Below are 23,176 nucleotides of genomic sequence, written 5' to 3' on the forward strand. Positions count from 1 at the left end.
GTCCGCCCGTGTGTACGCGGCTTTAGAATGACAGGACTACAGTATAAAACGCCAAATTTTCATGCTAAATAATGGTACCGCTTTTAGCACCTAAAATCCGAAATAATCGTACCGCCAGGGAGGTTAAACTTGCAGTAATGCACAGAACTATATGGCGTTAAACTTGCAGTAACACAATGAAATATACGGCATTAAACTCGCAGTAACGCACAGAACTATACAGCGTTAAACTTGCAGTAATGCACAGAACTATATGGCATTAAACTTGCAGTAACGCAACTAAATATATGGCGTTAAACTAAAAAAAGCAATAATGCAATGAAATATACAGCATTTATTGCATTTTGTTAATAAGCATGTCTGAGAGGACAGCAAGGAGAGGCAGACGTTCCCAAGGCACTGTAAGGGGGCCAGAATCATATGTGTGGATGTGGTCAGTGTTCAGATAGGGCACAATTTTATTTTAGTAATATTGCCTGTACTATCCAGCTACAGCATGCAGAAAAGGTGGTGGACTGGCTTACTAAACCGTCTTCATCCTTATCATCCTCTGTCACCCAAGCAGAGACTAGTGCACAGTCACCTGCAGCTGCCAGAGTGGCTAAACCTGCCTATTTGTCCACAGCTATTCCTGCCATAGCCCCAGCATCAGGCATGGAGGATTCAGAGGGGTTATTTGAACACAAGGTCAGCCACTTGCTCCTTGACGATGTGCAGCCATTACTCGATTCAGACGTTGGTTCTGAGGTTGAGGAAGGCAGGGACATGAGGCTACAGAGAAGGGAGAACACTAGTACACAAATTGGCATTTCTTTATCATACATCACGGGACACAGAGTCATAGTAGTTACTATGTGGGTTACTATACTATACTATATAGGCTACCTTTAGGTGATGGACACTGGCACACCCAGACAGGAACTTCACTCCCTATATAATCCCTCCCATTACTAGAGTACCTCAGTTTTTTCATCAGTGTCTTAGGTGTTGGTCATGAGTAAAGATGTGCAATGCTGAACTCCACTGCAGTAATCCTTTGCTGGGCAAGCTATGCAGCCGGATCCATTCAAAGCGTCTTTTCAGGCCGAATTGAATGGTACCCAGGCTTTTTTTAACCATAAAGCTTCCTGGAGGGGTGCTTTATGGGTCCAAGGGTGTGGATCCCCCAATAAAGGAGGCCCCAGTCCTTGAAGGTTTTTTAACGGATCCCGCCATGAAGGGTAAAGATAAGGTAAGTGGAGATTCCAATGGAATTTTTAATTTTCTTATGGATTATCTCCTTTAAAAGTAAATTTTGTCATGCCTAAAGTCACCACTGGGGGCTGTATAGAGCATGTACCTTGTTCATGCTTCCATTCCTCGCGCTGCGTCCACAGAAGCTGAAGGCTTTCTCTGGGCTAAGCAGTCCCAAGCCTCGGTAAGTTGATGGAAGGGGGATTTTTTTCTAAAAACACTTCCCACCTGGGCAGAAGCTCTCCCCTCTCCCAGATAGGTAGGGGAAGCCCAGAGAGATTGGCGGATGCCACTCCGCTCTATCACCGCCTCAACAGTGGGTGCAATTTTGGCGGTTCTCCATCTCCTCTCCTCACCACCACCCCCCACCACACGCGCCAATCCCGTTGGATCAGAGGCTCGCTCTCGCATGTGAAAACACTCTTTTTTGAAGTGGGGGGGGCCGCAGTGGGTCAATGGAGGTGCATGGCTTAGCGTGGCATTGGCGTGCAGCAACGTCCAGTGTGGGACTGCATGATAAGAAGCACCGTTTGCAGTCTGAAAGCTCACGGAGGGACACAAGAGCAGAGGGGGGCACAGGCATTTCCTAGGCACATTTACTGAGCATCAGGCTGAGCATTAATAGCAGCGGCAGTTGCTGGACTATTTGCTCAAGCAGTGGATGCAATTTCTTCTGGCAGTACCTCTGCGTTTGTGCATCAGGCTATGGTCAGAAGGGGAGGTAGAAACACCCCAAAAAAGGGCACAAAAAGGGTCTCCCTTAGACTCTAACCTTAGTCTCATCTCTACAATGTCATCCTCCCCTGAGAGATCTGGGGTGGCTGGTCAGAGTGAGCCATCGGGGGGCCATCAAATGTTGCAACTGTTTCCAACACTGCAGCCCCTGTCTATATTACTGAGGAGGTTTTTTCCTCAGCTATGATGGGATTGGAAGAAAGGTTAGTGGCTTTAATCGCATATTCCCAAAGTGGGTCAAAGCGCAATAGGTCCCCTTACACTACCCAGGACCCTCAAACAGAGGAACTGGAGGCAGTAGAAGATGAATTCCTCTCAGGGGACCGTGAAGAGGCTGATGACTCCTCTTCTGAGGGGTCAATTGCGGAAGGACCACCTTCATCTTCACAATCTGTAAGATTGATGGTGCAATCTCTTACTGAAATGGTCCAGTTACGCTACCCTTAACTGAGTTGGTTGGTAAGCCCACTTCTTGTTTGGGTTTGCTAAAGCATCCTCAAGCTGTGCATGCCTTTCCTGTCCATTCATTTCTAGAACAGCTTATGTATTCTGAGTGGGATCAACCAGATAAGCATTTTTTTCCTCCTAAAAAATTCTCAGCATTTTATCCCATGGAAGAAAAATTCACTAAGAAATGGGAGATACCAGAAATTGATGCTGCTATATCCTCCGTGAAAAAAAGTTTGACTTGTCTGGTAGACAATGCTCAAATGCTTAGGGATGCAACTCATAAGAAATTGGAATTCCTGTTAAAAAACGCATTTTCTTTGGCAGGTTCAGTGACTCAACCTGCGGTGGCAGCAATTGGTGTATGTCAATCCGTGAAAGACCGGTTTAAACAGGTGCTCAAGGTTATCGCAGGCCTAGGATTTAGCCGAGCTACCAGGTTTTTTATGTCTTGGAATAGACTCTAAGGCCGCGTACACACGGGCGGACTGTCTGCCCAACTTAGTCCGCTGAACAGTGTTTCAGCGGACAATCCGCTCGTGTGTGGGCTTCAGCGGACTTTTTCAGTGGACAGTCTGACGAACAAAGTCTTACGGAATTTCCGTAAGACAGTCCGTTCAAACTTGGTTTTGTCCGTCCAAACTTGGTTTCAGCGGACAGTCCGCTCGTGTGTAGGCAAGTTGGACGGACTAAGTATGGCGCATGCTCAGAAAGGGTTTACACGGCCGAAGGTTGCATTGCAGTGTATAGGACGTCGTTTTTCTAGTCCCGTCGTACGTGCTGTACACGTCATCACGCACGCTTTCAGCGGACTGTCTGCTCATCGTGTGTGGTCAAGTCCGTTCATGATAATTTTGAACGGACTGTTTGTCGGATTGTCTGCCAAACTTAGTTGGGCAGACAGTCCGCCCGTGTGTACGCGCCTAAGAGAGATTCTATTCTCGCACCTTACGTCTGGGCTGGTGCATATGCATAGAATCCTATGAATGAAAAATTGGTCTGCCGAAATGTCATGCAAAAAACTCCTGGCTAGTTTTCCTCTCCACAGTGAACGGCGTTGTTTAGGGATGATTTGGATAAATGAATCAATTTCTAGTGGAAAAAGTACCCTTTTGCCAGTTAAGAAAAGGAGTAAATGTATTTCATTTAAATGACCTCCTTCTCCAGTGCCAGGGGCATCAGTCTCCAGGCAGCCGGGACGGGCCCCCCCATCGGGTTCAAGAGGAAAGCCTTAGGGTCAACCCCAGGGACAAAAGAAGTCCTGGGGAAGGAAACCTACAAAACAAAATACTAAAGCCTCCTTATGAAGGGGCGCCCCCGCTCGATCAAGTGGGGGGGAGACTTTTGCAGTTCTCAAGGTTCTGGCAGGAAGAGTGTTGAGACAGATGGGGGATTTCCTCAATAGCTCTAGGTTACAAACTAGAGTTCCGAGAGTTCCCGTCTCCTCGTTTTCTCAGATCAAATGTTCCCAAGGATCCACAGAAAAAGAAGTCTCTTTTTCAAGCATTGAACAATAATAATGAAGAAACTATCTAGAAGTTGATCCTGAAGGTCCTTGCCACATCCCAAAAATATTGGAAATAGGAGAATGCCCCAAGGGATAGTACGGACAAGAGAACTAAGAGGTCTCTTGTCCGTACTATCCCTTGGGGCATTCCCCTTTTTCAACCCATAGACCCTACCACCCCATCCAGACCTACTTTCGCAAGGTCCAGTATTCCATCCTACAGCAGGTGACCGTGATATTGTGTCAATCTCGCCACTTTTATCAGCGAGATTGACACCCTGCGAGCCCCGTTGCGGGAGCCAGCGCCGAGCCGGCTCACATCGGCAAAGGAAAAATGTTTATTTTCCTTTCCCGATAAGCGACAAGCATTGCTGACATTGAGGCCGGGTTCACACTGGTGCAAGGATCCGAATTGGATTCCCGCCAATACCAGAACACTGTATTTGTTATGAATCCTAAGGGAGAACTCCACGCTAAATTAAAAAAAAAAAACGGCATGGGTTCCCCCCTTCGGAGGCATATCAGACCCTTAGGTCTGGTAGGGATTTTAAGGGGAATCCCCTACACCGAAAAAAAACCGTCGTGGGGGCCGCCCCAAAATCCATACCAGACCCCCATCCGAGCAGGCAGCCTGGCCGGTCAGGAAAGGGGGTGGGGATGAGCTAGCGCCCCCCCCTCCTGAGCCGTACCAGGACACGTGCCCTCAACATGGGGGGTGGGTGCTTTGGGGGAAGGGGGCGCCCTGTGGCCCCCCACCCCAAAGCACCTTGTCCGCATGTTGATGAGGACAAGGGCCTCTTCCCGACAACCCTGGCCGTTGGTTGTCGGGGTCTGTGGGCAGGGGGCTTATCAGAATCCGGGAGCCCCCTTTAAGAAGGGGGTCCCCGGATACCGGCCCCCCACCCTATGTGAATGAGTATTGGGGTACCATGTACCCCTACCCATTCACCTGGTAAAAAAAAGTAAATAAAACACACCATCCCCACCCCCCTTCCTGACTGGTCGGGCTGCGTGTTCAGATAGGGGTCTGGTATGGATTTTGGGGGGGAGGCCCCCACGCCGTTTTTTTCGGCATAGGGGATTCCCCTTAAAATCCTTACCGGACCTAAGGGCCTGGTATGCCCCCAAAGGCATGCAGGTTTCATTCGTGAGGCGACATTATCGGGACAGGATCGCGCTGGTTAGAGAAGCCTGTCGCCGGGAATCTACTGTACCTTACAAACACTAAATTTACCGGCTATTGAGGCCCACATTCTGAAGAAACATGAGCTAATAGGTTCAGTGGTATCTACCTTGATTAATGCAAGGAAGCCAGCCTGTATAATCATATATTATAGAGTTTGGAAGGCATATGTTTCCTGGTGTGAATCCAGGGGTTGGCATCCCAGAAAGTATGTCATAGGGAGAATCCTTGACTTTCTGCAAAATGGGGTTAGAGATGAAGCTGGCCTTGAGTACTTTCAAAGGCCAGATTCGGCCTTATTGGTATTATTTCAACGACCGCTTACTTTGCATTCTTTGGACTGTAGCTTTATACAGGGGGTAACAAGGCTTAATCCACCGGTTAGATCACCCCTGAACCCTTGGGACTTGAATTTGATTCTGTTGGCTTTACAGAAACAGCCTTTTGAGCCGATACAACATATTCCCTTTGTCCTTTTGACCAGGAAAGTAGTTTTTCTGGTAGCCATATCTTCTGCAAGAAGGGTATCAGAATTGGCTGCTCTTTCTTGTAAAGAGCCATATTTAATTATTCACAAGGATAGAGTAGTATTGCATCCTCATCCTAACTTTCTAGTGAAGGTAGTATCAGGTTTTCATATAAATCAGGATATTGTTCTACCTTTGTTTTTTCCAGAACCCAGTCCTACAGAAGAAAAGTCGCTACATTCTCTTGATGTGGTAAGAGCAGTCAAAGTCTACTAGAATACGACTGCTCAGATTCGAAAAACAGATGTTTTGTTTGTGTTGCCTGAAGGTCCTAAGAAAGGACAGGCAGCATCAAAATCGACTATTTCTAAGTGGATTTGGCAAGTAATTGTTTAAGTTTATGGTTTGAAGAGGAAGATTCCACCCTTTCAAATCAAAGTGCACTCCACCAGAGCTGTTAGTGCTTCATGTGCAGTGCATCACCAAGCCTCCATGGCTCAAATATGCAAGGCCGCAACTTGGTCTTCAGTCCATACATTTACCAGATTCTATCAGGTCGATGTAAAAAGCCATGAGGATATTGCCTTTGGGCGCAATGTGCTGCAGGCAGCAGTATAGTTCCTCTGGTCACATGGTGCCCTACTTTTGTTGTGTCTCCCTCCCCTCAGTTAGCATGGGACATCCCACATAGTAACTACTATGGCGCTGTGTCCCGTGATGTACAATAAAGAAAATAGCATTTTTATAACAGCTTACCTGTAAAATCCTTTTCTTGGAGTACATCACAGGACACAGTGGTCCCTCCCCTCTTTTGATATATGTATATTGCTTTGCTACAAAAACTGAAGTACTCCCAGTAATTGGAGGGGTTATATAGGGAGTGAACTTCCTTTCTTAGGGTGTGCCAGTGTCCATCACCTAAAGGTGGCCTATATAACCCACATATAACCCCCATAGTAACTACTATGGCTCTGTGTCCCATGATGTACTCCAAGAAAAGGATTTTACAGGTAAGCTGTTATAAAAATCCTATGTTATGTTCCGCCAGCCGTAGCGTATGGCCACGTTTTCTCCTGTGGTAATGAGGATGGAGGAGATGATGATGATGATAAGGTCACTGATTTGACTTGGGTGGCAGATAGGGCAGTGGTGGAAAGTGAGGATGAGGCACAACCCCAATGAGTCAACCATCATGGAAGAGTAAAGAGCAGCCACCCTATTTCATCATTTTGTGGAGCTGTTATCTCCCGGCCCACTTCCCACAGCTCAGCTCTCTTATTTTAGTAAATGTGCAGCCGATCGCACTGTTGCTATTTTCAAACTTTTGCATGGAGAAGACCCCCTAGGAGTGGATTTTACTGGCACGTACAAACTAAGATCAAAAAACAGTTAATTTACTTTATTGTATATATATAAAATCACATACATATGTCATGGAAATTTATAACAGTGGGTAACAAAGGACAACACTATACATAGTCAATGTAGATGCAATCACCCTACGCGTTTTGGAGATGTAGGTAGTCTCCTTCTTCAGGGATGTAAATGCAACATAAATAAAATGACTCTATTGAATAACAGACAGCAGAATATTAGAGCAGGTAAGTGATCAAACAGGCAAATAATATAGCATGGAAAGTTGAAAACAAGGAGGAATGCAGCTTGGGACAACAATTGGATTTATCCCACAGTTTTTTAAAAAAAAAGAGCAATGAGCGATATCAGATGGATAGCAGGTTTTGCCAGTGTCCAGGGCTTCCCAAGGGGGGGAAGACAGGGAGATATAATGGAGCAAGGGTGTATCATTAATATTCTGTAGTTGCTAGGGCAGAAGAATCTGAGATACACTTCCCTGAGGGGCCCCTGTAGAGAAAAACAAGGGAAAAGATGGTAGCTGGGCTAGATAACAGGGAAACACTTGGAGTCAAATGCAGTGATCAGTAAATAAATTATCACTGCAATCAGTGACACTGTGACTGGGAGGGGGGATTTGTGTGCCTATGTATGCCTACGTGTCAGTGTAGTGTTTGGTGCACTTACTTTCTGTGTTCTCCTCGCAGTCTGGTCAAAAAGACTGCCCCGAGGAGAATGACATCACTTCCTCCCTGCCTGTGTTTACTATACACAACGGGGGAAGCTTCTCATTCGCCAGGAGCGATCGAGAGGGGATGGCCAGAAACCAACGGCCATCCCCTCATCCCGGATCGCTCCTGAAGCGAAACGGACCGCCGCTGGAAGGCAAGCATGTACATGTACATGCTTGTGCCTGTCGGTGCCCTTGTGCCGACGTACGTTGCCATGCGGCGGTCCTTAAGTGGTTAAAGACTTCCTTTTTTTGCCATAAGGTTTTGGAAAATGTGGACAGAAAATGAAAATGAACTTTTTACACAAAGTTGTCAATATAATAAGATATTTCTCACACACAGCATAGGCATACTTAGAAATACAACCACCAACACATCCTGACACCCCTTCCAAGTATGGCAATATGACATGTGTGAGACTTTTGCAATATCTGGACTGATTATGTACTGAATATTGTATCTTGTGTATCTCAAAAATCAACCAATTGTATCAAAACCAATGTATTGTAATGGTTGCCTCTGTATGAGTGGTCAGGGAATATAGCTTAGTGTAGCATCACCTATACCAGTCCCCATTCCTATAATCCAAGGCAGCTTAGCCTACTGGTATTTGGCTACCCCTAAGGTATGCAATGTTCATTGGACAGAAAGTTCAGGAGGCTGAAGAAAGGAAGAACAAAAGGGTTTCTGTTGTTCCAGGAGTGCATTGTCAAGTACCTGATCGGTTACTGAAAAGGGTAGCCTCTCTTGTATCTCCAGCTCAAGTCCCAGTGTACTGAGGGACAGGAAGAACATGAGTGCCAACAGGTGTTGATAGCAGCACTTGCAGCATTTTATGTGGTCCTAGGCAGGCTGACAAAACATCATGTCAGGAACAGGACAGCTGGTACATATTACAGTCAGATAGGCACTCGTACAGGATGTGGGAACCGAGCCAGGAACAGAAGCATGGTCACAGGAATAGCTGAGGTCAGCAGCAGGCAAGCAGAGAGGCACAGAATAATAAGGCATAGACATGGTCAGCAACAGAGTCGGGGCCTGGAACTGGTGACAAGGCAGAAGCAGGATCCAAGATCAGGTCAGAGGTAAACCGGGTCAGCAGAAGTCAGAAGTCAGAGAAGAAAAGAAGGCGGCGACAGAAGACCGGGCCACCGCCTGTAAAAGAGCTAGAAGAAGGCGCGGTGGCCCGGCAAGAAGAACCAAAGAGGGGGACAAGACCCCCGAAGACGGAAGAAGAGGGCGGCGGCGAAGAAGAAAGCCGGGCTCCTCCACGAGCAAAAGCTAGCAGAAGATAGCAGAGGAGTTCGGTGAGAAGACCCCCGAAGACGGAAGACCCCGGGGCTGTGCAATACATTTTTTTAACCCTTGTGTGTTGTGTTTTATTTTTATTTTTTTCCACAGGTGAATGGGTAGGGGTACATTGTACCCCATACTCATTCACATAGGGTGGGGGGCCGGTATCCGGGGGCCCCCTTATTAAAGGGGGCTCCCAGTTTCCGATAAGCCCCCCGCCCACAGATCCCGACAACCAACGGCCAGGGTTGTCGGGAGAGGCCCTTGTCCTCATCAACATGGGGACAAGGTGCTTTGGGTGGGGGGGCACACAGCCCCCCTTCCCCAAGGCACCCCCCATGTTGAGGGCACGCGGCCTGGTACAGCTCAGGAGGGGGGGCCGCTCGCTCGTCCCCCCCTTTCCTGGCCGGCCGGGTAGCGTGCTCGGACAAGGGTCTGATGTGGACCTGGGGGGACCCCCACGCCGATTTTTTCGGCGTTTGGGTTCCCATTCAAGTCCATACCAAAATGAGCGGACTTTTCTCCGGGCAGGAAAAGTCTGTTCATTTCAAAAGTACGGCAGACTGGCATACACACGGCAGGATTGCAAGTCCGGCGGTAAGATTGGAGTGCAAAACTACTTTCTAAGTCCGCCGTACTTTTGGGTAAAAAAAGTCCGCCGGAGGCTACACACGGGGGGATTGTCCGGCGGACTTGAGTTTGCCGGACTTTTCCACCGAATTGTTTGATCGTATGTACGCAGCATTAGTGTCACTGGTGCCACTAGGTAGCTAGTTATTTTTTTAGCTTCACCGCCAGGTTTTTATAGCGCTAGGTACGCCCATATACTACCCAATAAATGTTTTAACCCCCTGAATGCCCCTAGTTAACCCTTTCACCCCCTTTTGCCAGTGTCACTAAGCAATCGTTTTTCTGATCGCTGCATTAGTTTCGCTGGTGCCGCTAGGTAGCTAGTTATTCTTTTAGGTTCACTGCCAGGTTTTTATAGTGCTAGGTACTCCCATATACTACCCAATAATGGTTTTAACCCCCTGATTGCCCCTAGTTATCCCTTTCACCAGCGATCACCGTATAAGTGCCACTGGTGACGCTGGTTAGCCAGTTAGTTATTTAGGTTCCCCGTCAGGTTTTTATATAGCGCCAGGGACCCCCATATACTACCTAATAAAAATGTTAACCCCCTGATTGTCCCTAGTTAACCCTTTCACCAGTGATCACCGTATAAGTGTTACGGGTGACTCTGGTTAGTTAGTTTGCTTTTTATAGCATCAGGACACCCGCCATTTTTTACCCAATAAAGGTTTAACCCCCTGATCACCCGGCGGGTGATATCAATTAGGTTTTAGGGTTAGGCTCATATTATTTCCTCTGTTAGTTGAATGTTCTTAGTCAACAGTGTTCAGGTATTTTCTCTATTGCTGAATGTTAACTTTCATGGTTGAATGCTCTTATGGCTATTTTTCTCTTAGCCCTTGTACACACGGTCGGAGATTCCGACGGAATGTGTCTGATCGGACCGTTTTGTCGGATAATCCGACTGTGTGTGGTCTCCATCGGACTGTTTCCGTCGGAGTATCCGACGGACCAAGTTTTCCAACTTGTCGGTAAAATTTTCAGACAACATGGTCCGATCTGACTTTGTCCGATTATGTGTAGAGAATTCCGATTGGACAAAGTGCCACGCACGCTCAGATCAAATTCCTACACCAAAGCTATTGACTACTAGCCTGAACGTAGTCCCGTCGTAACGAAATAACGTCATCACGTTCTGAACGATTGGATTTTTCGACAACTTTGTCCGACCGTGTGTATGCAACAGTTTCGGACAAAATCCGTCGGAAAAAATCCAACGGATTTGGTTGTCGGAATGTCCGACCGTGTGTACAAGGGCTTAGGGTTGAATATTAGGCAATGTAACCTTTGACCAAGGAACAAATAAACAAATAAACTATTATACAAATATTACAAACATTATGGGTATTATGTGTTATTATGTGTTACATTTGTGTGAATAATGAGACATTTGCAAAGCAAATTTCTTATAACAAGAACCATTTGTTTGATTCAGGATGATTATCTAATACATCTTTATGTCATTTCCCTAACAAATCACAGTTTGCACTATGAATCAAACTTTATTTTTTTCATGGTTCTGTTGCTGGATGAAGTCACCCAGTTGTCTCTTGTGATTTCCTTTCAATGATTGTTCACTACTTTTTTTTAGTATTAGATTAAAACTATCTCTCTCCAGGCCTCCCTTAGGCAATGGCAGTCAGACATATAATTATGATGTAGAGGCAGTAACTCTTCAATAATAAATTCATAATAGTTGATTTCAACAGACAGAAGTTAAAGTCCCTAAAGAGAGATATAAACTTTGTACCTAGTCACCTGCTCTTCAGAAAACCTTATTATACTGTATATTTGAGATTTCCTTTACCTAAAACACAAACAATATTCTCCAATATGAATATAAATATAAATTAGAATAATAAGACTAATAATGTATTGTTATTAAAAATGTGGTATTGAATAATAATAATAATGCTTTAATGGCTAATTTGTCAGTATTGATATTATAGAATTTGAAACAAGAGCCTAAATATTATTATTATTATTATTATTATTATTATATTTTTTTCTTTTTCAGGCTGTTGTTACAAATTCTATAATATAAATACTTATACATTAGCCAAAGAAAATAATAATAATAATACTAATCATATTCTTATATTTTAAGATGTTGTTACAAATTATTTAATATAAATACTTACAAATTAGCAATTTAATTATTCTTAATAATAATAATTATTATTATTATTACAGAGACATAAATTATTAAGCACAATTCTGATCATTAAAATTCCATTCATGACATCATTGTTTACTACTGTGTGTGATCTGTGATTAATCACCAGTAATCACATGGTACCTGGGCCAATCACAGCACCCTGTACCATGTTATAGCTGTATGGCAGTCACAGCATCACAACAGTAAACAGTGAGTCATAAATAAGGATGAGCCGAACACCGCCCCGGTTCGGTTCGTACCAGAACCTGCGAACTGCCTAAACTTCGTGTGAACTTTAGAACCCTATTAAAGTCTATGGGACTCCAACATTCAAAATCAAAAGTGCTAATTTTAAAGGCTAATATGCAAGTTATTGTCCTAAAAAGTGTTTGAGGACCTGGGTCCTGCCCCAGGGGAAATGTATCAATGCAAAAAAAAGTTTTAAAAACAGCCGTTTTTTCAGGAGCAGTGATTTTAATAATGATTAAAGTGAAACAATAAAAGTGTAATATTCCTTTAAATTTCGTACCTGGGGGGTGTCTATAGTATGCCTGTGAAGGGGCGCATGTTTCCCGTGCTTAGAACTGTCCCTGAACAAAGTGTCATTTCTGCAGAAAAATAATTCATTTAAAATCACTCATGGCTATAATGAATTGTCGGCTCCCGTAATACAGAGAACACTCATTGAAATTCATTAATAAAAAGAAAAAAAAAAGCGTGGGGTTCCCCCAAATTCGATTACCAGGCACTTCAGGTCTGGTATGGATATTAAGGGGAACCCTGCGTCAAATTAAAAATAAAATTGATGTGGGGTTCCCCCTAAGTATCCATACCAGACCCTTCAGGTCTGGTATGGATATTAAGGGGAACCCCACGTCAAATAAATAAAAATTGACATGGGGTCCCCCTAAAAATCCATACCAGACCCTTTATCCGAGCACGCAACCTGGCAGGCTGCAGGAAAAGCGGGGGGACAAGAGAGTGCCCCCCCTTCTGAACCGTACCAGGCCACATGCCCTCAACATTGGGAGGATGCTTTGGGGGTCTGTGACTCCTCAAAACACCATGTCCCCATGTTGATGGGGACAAGGGCCTCATTCCCACAACCCTGGCCGGTGGTTGTGGGGGTCTGCGGGCGGGTGGCTTACCAGAATATGGAAGCCCCCTTTAACAAGGGGACCCCCAGATCCTGCCCCCCCTGTTTGAAATGGTACAAAATCACCCCTACCATTTCACAAAGAAAGTGTAAAAAATAGTTAAATAAGACAAACACTTTTGAAAAATTCCTTTATTAAAAAAAATAAAAAATAAAAAAAAGATTCCAGCGGTGGTAATCCACTCTTGCTATCCAGCGCCGAAAGATCATCTCTCCAGGGTCCCGCGATGGCTGATCTGATCCAGCGCAGCGCATCCATCCATCTTCTGTCTCCACTGAGGAGATACTGCGGGGATCCCGGTGGCTTGACGTTTGTTATATGCGGAGGGCGGGGCCACCCATCATCTGACCCGCCCCCTCTGATGCTAGTGAGGAAAGCCAGGCTTCACCGATGACGTATGGGTGACCCAGCCCCCTCTGATGTAACAGAAACCTGCCTGTGTTACATCAGAGGGGTGCGGGGTCACCCATAAGTCACGGGGAAACCCGGGTTTCCCCTTGCGTCAGAGGGGGGCGGGGTCAGGTGACGGGTGGCCCCGCCCTCTGCATATAACAAACATCAGGCCGCCGGAATCCCCGCAGTGTCTCCTCAATGGAAACAGAAGATGGATGGATTTGCTGCGCTGGATCAGATCATCCATCGCTGGACCCCGGAGATCCGTCGCTGGATAGCAAGAGTGGATTAGCACCTCTGGAATCTTTTTTTTATTTTTTTTTATTTCTAATAAAGGAATTTTTCAAAAGTGTGTCTGTCTTATTTAACTATTTTTTACACTTTCTTTGTGAAATGGTAGGGGTACTTTTGTACCCCCTTACCATTTCAAACGGGGGGGGCAGGATCTGGGGGTCCCCTTGTTAAAGGGGGCTTCCAGATTCTGATAAGCCCCCCGCCCGCAGACCCCCACAACCACCGGCCATGGTTGTGGGGATGAGGCCCTTGTCACAGACCCCCAAAGCATCCTCCCAATGTTGAGGGCATGTGGCCTGGTATGGTTCAGGAGGGAGGGGGGGCCGCTCTCTCGTCCCCCCCTCTTTTCCTGCGGCCTGCCAGGTTGCGTGCTCGGATAAAGGGTGTGGTATGGATTTTTAGGGGATTTTTAGGGGTTCCCCTAATATCCATACCAGACCTGAAGGGCCTGGTAATTGAATTTGGGGGACTCCCACACTTTTTTTTTTATATTTATTTATTTATTTTATCAATGACTTTCAATGAGTGTTCTCTGTATTACGGAGCCGACAATTCATAATAGCTGCGAGTGATTTTAAAGGACTTTTTTTCCTGCATAAATGACACTTTGTGCAGGAACAGTTCTAAGCACCAGAAACATGCGCCCCTTCACAGGCATACTATAGACACCCCCCCCCCCCGCTACGAAATTTAAAGGAATATTACACTTTTATTGTTTCACTTTAATCATTATTAAAATCACTGCTCTCGAAAAAATGGCCGTATTTATAAAACTTTTTTTTGCATTGATCCATGTCCCCTGGGGCAGGACTCGGGTCCCCAAACACTTTTTAGGACAGTAACTTGCAGAATCTTTTCTCTCTGTCAAATCTTTTTTCTCTGTGGAATATTTTCTCTATATAATCTTGGACTAATAGAGGTAAGGTTAGGCACATTCGACCACAGGTTCTATAGACACAGATTGTTATTGTCAGAGTCTCGTTGAATCTCCTATTCTATATCGAACTGTTGTAACAATTAAAATGAAAATAAAGCATTTATTTATGTTGGATCTTTTGTTTTTTCGGATTCTGTGCTTTCGTTATCGTTTGTCAAAAAGAAAATAGCTGAAATTCGGATGAAAATGCATTCGGACGAAAACGAATGCACATGTCTAGTGGTGCTCTGCTCCTCGTCTCAGCTGGTAGGGCTGTGTGGTTCTGTGCATATATCTTGTAATTCACAGACCCTAAATGAAAACCTTTTCTATTAGGTTATGTACACAAAAAATATAGTTTTCCTTTAAATTAATGTACTAATTACATTTAGTATTAAAGCATTTTTTTTTATGTTTTCTTCTTTAGTCAATACAAACTATTATTGGAAATTGGGTTTAATTCTCCAACCAAAATGCATTAATAAATATGGAAAAATAAAACGAAATACAATATATTTGTACAGTATATAACAGTATATAACAAATGCTTTAGATATTAAAATTAAAACTGTCTGGTAATGTCCTAGCTAGAAAAGCTATAATGAAACTTATAGCTGCCAGAAGCCTCATATATCCCGGGACAGAGTAGAAGCCGTTAACGGAACCCTCATTACACTGAATGATGATCTTTTCCTGATAACAGTGAGTGTCTTTATCCTGGAATGGTGGAAAAAAAGACAAACAAGTGACACAGATTATGACTTGAATCAGTGAACACACAGACATTATAGAAATGGGAAATCTGACTCCAATCCATTTTTTCCAAGAACTTCCAGGTTTGGTTGATTTAAAAGCAACACACACCATGATACTTTTGGCAAGTAGAGAAGAGACAGCAACTGAGAAGATGACACCGAAAGAGGTCACACGCAGCATGCAGGTTACATCTACTGGACGTCCGAGGAACAAGAAGACACAGAGGAAGCTCAGCATGATGGAGACCATTGGTCGGGACCCCCGTGAGTCCGGTCGCGGGACCCGGGGACTCGATCGCCGCAGGCATCCCCGCGATCGTCTCACGGAGCGGCCGAATGGAGAAGTGCCGTTGTAAACAACATTTCTCCATTCTGCCTAGCAACTAGTGACGCTGATCTCTGCTCCATGTGATTGGAGCAGAGATCAGTGTTCACTAAATGAAAGCCCAACCCCCCCACAGTTAGTAACACATCCCTAGGAACACTTAACCCCTACACTGCCACCCACTGGTTAACCCCTTCACTGCCAGTGTCATTTACACAGGAATCACTGCATTTATATAGCAGTGATTACTGTATAAATGACAATGGTCCCAAAAATGTGTCAAAAATGTCCGATGGGTCCCCCACAATGTCGCAGTCACAATAAAAATCGCTGATCGCCGCCATTACTAGTAAAAAAAAAAAAAAATAATTATTAATAAAAATGCTATAAAACTATCCCTATTTTGTAAACGCTATAACTTTTGCGCAAACCAATCAATAATCGCTCATTACGATTTTTTTTACCAAAAATATGTAGAAGAATACGTATCGGCCTAAACTGAGGGAAAAAAATGTTTTTTAAATATATTTTTGGGGGATATTTATTATAACAAAAAGTAAAAAAGAGTGCATTTTTTTCAAAATTGTCGCTCTATTTTTGTTTATAGCGCCAAAAATAAAAACCGCAGGGGTGATCAAATACCAACAAAAGAAAGCTCTATTGGTGGGAAAAAAAGGACGTCAATTTTGTTTGGGATCCACGTTGCACGACCGTGCAATTGTCAGTTAAAGCGACGCAGTGCCGAATCGCAAAAAGTGGTCTGGTCTTTGACCAGCAAAATGGTCCGGTCTGAAAGTGGTTAAAGCAGTCTTAAACCCACACAGAAATGTATTATATTGCAGCTTATTGATCCTTTAATGTGGTGGCTGCATTTGTGTTCTTTTTTTCCATTACTTTTATCTGGTGGTCAGGCCAGTAACACAGTTCCTGTCTTAGGGTGTCTCCCTCACTCAACTGAAAGAGCAACAGGGCCAGCCATGGACAGCAGCTTTGGCAGTCTAGTGAAAGGTTAGTGTTAGATGCACTAGCAGATTCAGATGAACTTAACTAAAGCCTAGTAGCACATTATCCATTTTTTTTTTTCATTCAAACAAGTGGGTTGAATGGAAAAAAAAAAACTGAAAGCTCTGGTCAGAGTCGCTGTACTAACAATCCGATGTTAATACAACAATCTCCCCTATTGTTCTATTGTGTTCTGACAGGGGGACTCCCCCTCCTGCTAGAACACCGTGGTCAGTGCTTTCAGCCATTGGCTGAGAGTGCTGATCGTGAGCCGGTCTTCTGGTTATCCAGCATGCTAATGGCTGCCTTCTGACAGACCAGCTACCATACACATGGGCTGAATGTCAGCTGCTTTTTATTGAACCAGTCAATGTCGCCAGGCATCCGGCCCATGTGTATTAGGCTTAAAGCTGGGTACACAAGAGCAGAATTTTGTTCAATCAGCTAATTTTGTTCAAAAGTCTTTAAAATTCTGTCCACACCTGCCCTTTGAAGGAAATCCCAGATATATTAAACATTTTTTCTCAAACAAAAAACAAATTTCACAGTTAGACATTAGTTAGTTTGAGAAAAATATTCTACTCTAGTCCTTTGAATTATCTCATCTCTGCTGTCAAAAAAGAATATTCATTTGGCACCATTAACAGTTGGAAAATCAAATGAATGTTCTGACATTGATTGTTTCTGAACAAATACCCAACATAATGAAAATTCAAACTCTAGCTAATACTTTTTTTTTTAACTTACATTTTTATTGAATTAAAGAGAAAAATTGGTTTTACAAAACAGCACCATTTGGGCATACCCTGGCACAACGTGTGTAACAAGTAAACAGTGCGAATGATATTTCTGCATATCATAGTCTTCTTAGGGTCCTTTTCCGTTTGCTCAGCGGGGATCACTCCGTCGATCCCCGCTGAGCAGGGAGATGACCGGTCTGTCTCTGCACACTGCGCAGGGACGGATCTGTCACAGCGCCGCTCTCCCCTATGGGAGATCGGATGACGACGGACCGCAGTGCCCGTCGTCACCCGATCCGATCCGCAGACGGATGGAAAAATAGCTTTTTCCCCTGTTACACTTTTTCGGATCGGAGCGGGTCGGATGTCAGCGGACATGTCACCGCTGACATCCGACGCTCCATAGAGCTCTATGGAGCACCCGTTCAGGTCCGCCTGAAAAACTGACAGGCGGGCCTGAACGGGACGTCAGTGTGAAAGGGGCCTAACTACTAAAGATGAGAAGTCAACAATTTAAATCAAGTGTATCTTTGTAGTGGAGATAGTGCTCTGGGGAGAGCATTGTTCAGAAGAAGGGGACTAAGCTGATGATAAATCGAGGTAAAGGTGGATATGAAAGGGTTAGGGATTGTGTTTGCTGCCTGAAGAAGAGAGGACCTGCTGGGGTTAGTCAGTTTTAGAGATTGGTGGGGTGAAAGGGCTGCCTACCCCAAGGGCACACTTCTGGGATTGGCAATCCATTCTTCCCATAGCTCGGTGAAAGAGATTGTGGAGTAATTGGCTTTTGCAAATTATTATTCCATCTGGAGGTGTTGGTTGAGTATCTGGATTGCGTCCTTTAACCACTTGACCACTGGGCACTTAAACACTCTTAATAACCAGACCAATTTTCAGCTTTCGGTGCTCTCACATTTTGAATGACAATTACTCAGTCATACAACACTGGACCTATATGAAATTTGTGTCCTTTTTTTCACACAAATAGAGCTTTCTTTTGGTGGTATTTAATCACCGCTGGGTTTTTTATTTTTTGTGCTATAAAAGAAAAAATACAGAAAGTTTCTGTTATAAAATTTAGCAGATTAATAATTTTTTCTTCATAAATTTTGGCCAAAATTTATACTACTACATATCTTTGGTAAAAATAAGTACAAATTGGTGGATATTATTTGGTCTTTGTGAAAGTTATAGAGTCCACAAGCTATGGTGCCAATATCTGAAAATTGATCACACCTGAAGTACTGATGGCCTATTTGAATTCTTGAGACCCTAACATGCCAGAAAAGTACAAATACCCCCCAAATGACCCCTTTTTGGAAAGAAGACATTCCAAGGTATTTAGTGAGAGGCATAATGAGTTTTTTGAAGTTGTCATTTTTTCCCACAATTCTTTGCAAAATCAAGATTTTTTTTACTTTTTTTTTTTTTCACAAAATTGTCATATTATCAGTTTATTTCTCACACACAGCATATGCATACCACAAATTACACCCCAAAACACATTCTGCTATTACTCTTGAGTACGGCGATACCACATGTATGAGACTTTTACACAGTGTGGCCACATACAGAGGCCTAACATGCAGGGAGCGCCATCAGGCGTTCTGGAGCACCCAGGACAATTCTGACATTTCTCTCCTACATGTAAAAATCATCATTTATTTGCTAGAAAATTACATAGAATCCCAAAATATTATATATGTTTTTTTTAGCAAACACCCTGGAGAATACAATGGTGGTCATTGCAACTTTTTATCTCGCACGGTATTTGCGCAGCAATTTTTCGAATGCTTTTTTTTGGAAAAAAAAACAGTTTTGTGTTTAAAAAAAAGCAATTTTAAGTCTCATTAAAAAATCTCATGGAAAAAGTGTGATGGGTAAAAATTAGACAACTGAGTTGATTTCTATGTCCTCGTTGAGGCCTCCAGGCGTGAGGGTGTCTAACGTATATATCCAAAAAGTTTCCCTCTCGCAGAGACGTTTGAAACGTTCTGCGAGGGGGAAGGATCCAGGTATCTGTTCAAGGGCCCATACTTGCATGCCCTCTGTGGACCCTTGATGGTGTTCTTTAAAGTGTCGTGGGATAGTGAGATTGGAGTCCCCTTCTACTGATCGGCGATGTTCGCCAAACCTTTTTCTTAGGGTACGAATGGTACGCCCTATATAAAGTAGATTGCAAGGGCAGCGGATTGCATATATTACAAACTCAGAGGAGCAGTTGTAGAACTCTTTTAGTTGGTATGTGTTGCCCTTTGTCGTAAACGATTTTTGGCGGTGTTGGACAAATTTACAGGTGAGACATTTTTGTTTCTTGCATTGGTACATGCCCTTCAGGGTGAGGAATGTCCTGAGTGGTTTTGGTTTGTTATCGGTTTTTAATTTGCTCGGGGCGATAAAACTTTTTATGTTGCGTGCTCTACGATATGTTATCTTGGGGGTATCTGTTATGGAGGTTTTTAACAGAGGGTCTTCTAGAAGGATACTCCAATGGTTTTTGAAGATTTTTTCCATTTTTTTGTGTTGGGAGTGATATTGAGTAATGAATCTGGTGCTGTGAGTTTGGGAATGGACAGTCGGTTTGTTCGGTGTGGTTTCATGTGGTTGGGGTTTGACCGGGTGTGTTACTGGCTGGGTGTCCAGGAATTTGGTGAAGGCTTCATCTACTAGGGTGGGGGGATAGCCTTTGTCTTCAAATTTTCTTTTAAACAGAGTGCCCTGCTCGATATAATCTGAGTTGTGAGTACAATTGCGTTTTAAACGATTAAATTGACTCTTTGGGATATTGGTGATCCACCTTGGGTGGTGGCAACTTTGGAAGTGTAAATATGAATTTCCTGCAGTGGGTTTTATGTGGTTTCTTGCGAAGATGGTTTTATTGATATGACAGAGTTCAAGATCTAAAAAGGGTAAGGTATCTGGACTGGATTCAAAAGTGAAAGATAGGCCTAGATCGTTAGCGTTACAGTGTGAGACGAAGTGGTCTATGGGTGGTCCGGTGTTGTCCCATATGATGATAATATCATCTATATAGCGACCTATGTATATAATATGCTCTGTATATGGATTGTTGTTCCAAATGTAAAGAGTTTCCCAGAAGCCCATTGTCAGGTTTGCATAGCTAGGTGCAAAATTGGCACCCATAGCTGTCCCTTGGGTTTGTAAGTAGAATTTTTTATTGAAGGAGAAGTAGTTGTGGGTAAGTCAGAACTTTGTGGAATCTAAGATAAACTCTGCTTGTGCAGTTTTTAGGGATGGGTCTAGGGCTAAGAAGTGTTTTACTGCCTGAAGGCCAACAGCATGGGGAATTGAAGTATAGAGGGAATTGACATCTAGGGACACCCATTGGTAGGTGGGCTCCCAGGAGTAGGTTTTTAGAATCTCTAGTAGGTGTGTACCATCTCGTATGTAAGTTTGGAGATTCTGTGCCAGTGGTTGCAGGAAATGGTCAATGTAGATAGAAAAGGGGCTGGTTATACTTTCCATTGCGGCAACAATTGGTCTCCCCGGGGGATTCTCTGAATTTTTATGTATTTTGGGAAGGTGATAGAAATAGGGAGTGTTATAATATGTTTTGGATAGAAAGGAAGCTTCTGCTTTTGTAATAATATTATCTCCAAGGGCTCGTTTTATGAGTGCTTCAGCTTCTATAGAGAAGAGGGGGAGCGGGTCACTTTTTAAGGGCTTGTATGTGTTGTTATCGGAGAGTAGTCTGTTGGCCTCATTTAGATAGTCTTCCGAATTCTGGATTACTATGCCACCTCCTTTGTCTGCTGTTTTGATGACAATAGAGTTATTTTTTGCTAGACTTTGGAGAGCCCGGGCTTCTTGTGGGGTGAGGTTGTTCCTGTGGTGATGCAGGGGGGAGGGGGGTGGCCTTAATTTACAAAGTCGTTTGATATCTGCATACACAACCTGGTAGAAACTTTGTATGTAAGGGCCTTTTGCCTGGCTGGAGTTGAAGATGGATTTTGGCCTAAGAGAAGTGTGTTTTATTGGGGGGGAATCTGGTTGATAAGAAGACAAGAAGTGTCTGAGAGACTAATGGTGGTGACGGCGGGGTCTTCATTCATATTGTATAATTCTTCCAAAATGGCTAGGCAGGGATCATCTTGGTATATATTTTTTGTACATAAAGGAGAGGTATTGTACATACTGGGTATTGTGGTATTGTTGGGATTTTCCTTATTGGATTTGATATTGAAAAAGCGTTTCACTGTGAGATTACGTATAAATTTGTTTAGATCCACAAATAAAGTGAAAGGGTTGGGCTGGCTGGTGGGTGCGAAGTTGAGTCCTTTATTAAGTAGAGAGATTTCATCTGGGACCAGGGTATGTGAAGAAAGGTTGTAGATTTTTATAGTTTGGCAAACTTTTCTTTGGGTTTTGTTTCTTCTCCCCCCTCTTCTGCCTCTTCTAGTTTTCTTTTTTGTGCAGGTTGAGGGGTTAGGACTAAAAAAGACTGGTCGTCTGTCTGTGTGGGAAACTCGAGAGGGCAATTTTGGACTATTTGTGAATAGGTTTTATATTGACCCATTGGAATGTTGGTATCATGTGTGCTTTGGAGAGACTGTTTTACAGGAACATCCGGAGTGGTTGTATTGGAGGTAGCCTGATTACTCTTTTTTGTGTGTCCTGGAGGGGTATTATCACCTCTATTGGTATTATTTTTATTACTATTTTTGTGTTGGTTGGGGGTGTTTGTTGGTTTGTTATTAATTGCACTGTCAATAGGAGTAGTGGTATATTTTCTATTTTGTAGGGTTTCTATATTTCTTTTTGGTTTTCTATACCGTTTAGGTTTTGGTTTTGAGGTGTGGGGGCTGTTCTCCCTTATGGGTTCTGGATTGTAGGACGATATGTGTTGTGTTGGTTGGTTGGTGTGTTTTGAGTATGGATGTTGGGAGGGATATTGGGAGGGAAGTATAGGAGGGTGGTGGGTTTTGAAGGGCCGAAAGGACGGTGGAAATTGGATCTGCATTAGAGGCACTGGAGCAGAGTTATTGGTTTTCCATTGGAAGACCCTTTTGTTGTTGTAGTCATCCCAATCTCGTCTCATTTTTTGGAGTTTTGCCTTAATTAGTTTATCTTCATCTAATTTTGTTTTTTTCTTTAGTAGATCTAGCCATGTGCTGGGAAGGTTTGGTGTCTCCTTAGTGAGGTTTAATATCTGATTTTTTAGTTTTTCTGAAAGAGACGTGCTTTTGAGGTCACGCTGTTTCAAAATGATATTTATCCATTTTTGGGAACAAAATTCAGAGATATGTTCCCATTCGGTTTGGAGATCGGGTGAGAGGAAGGCACATCTAGTTTTTATTCTGAGGCCCCTCGGGGTAATTTTGGAGGAAAGGTCGTTTTCAAGAAAAAACTTGTCCCATTTTTGGTGATTAAGTGTTATGATTGAATCCTCAATTTTTCTAAATAGTGTGCATAATTTCATATATACATTCTCTCCTATTTTGAAATGTACCTTGAAAAAATCTTTTGGGAATTGCGAAAATAATTCATCTAAAAAAACGTATTTGGAATGCTCTACTGATTGAAGCATGTCCATTGTAGAAAAAAAAAAAAAAAAAAAAAAAAAAGGGAGGGAAAACTGGAAAAATTGGAAAGAATAATAATGAGAAGTATAAAAAATATATATATAAAAAAAATATATATACAAAATAATAATAATAGTGGATAAAAGATAAAAGAGATATATAAAAAAATAAAAAAGATATATATATATAATAAAAACAACAAATTGATTGATTGTTAGGGGAGGGGGTTGTGGATGTGTGTATGTGGTATTGTTATGGGAGTATCTGGGCAGGTCGATGTGCTTGTGTAACTCTTCTGATGTGAGTGGTATGTG

This window comes from Lithobates pipiens, unplaced genomic scaffold, assembly GCF_037356315.1.
Source record: "Lithobates pipiens isolate NorthernLeopardFrog02 unplaced genomic scaffold, aLitPip1_a1.2 Scaffold_13, whole genome shotgun sequence".
NCBI classification, from domain to species: domain Eukaryota; kingdom Metazoa; phylum Chordata; class Amphibia; order Anura; family Ranidae; genus Lithobates; species Lithobates pipiens.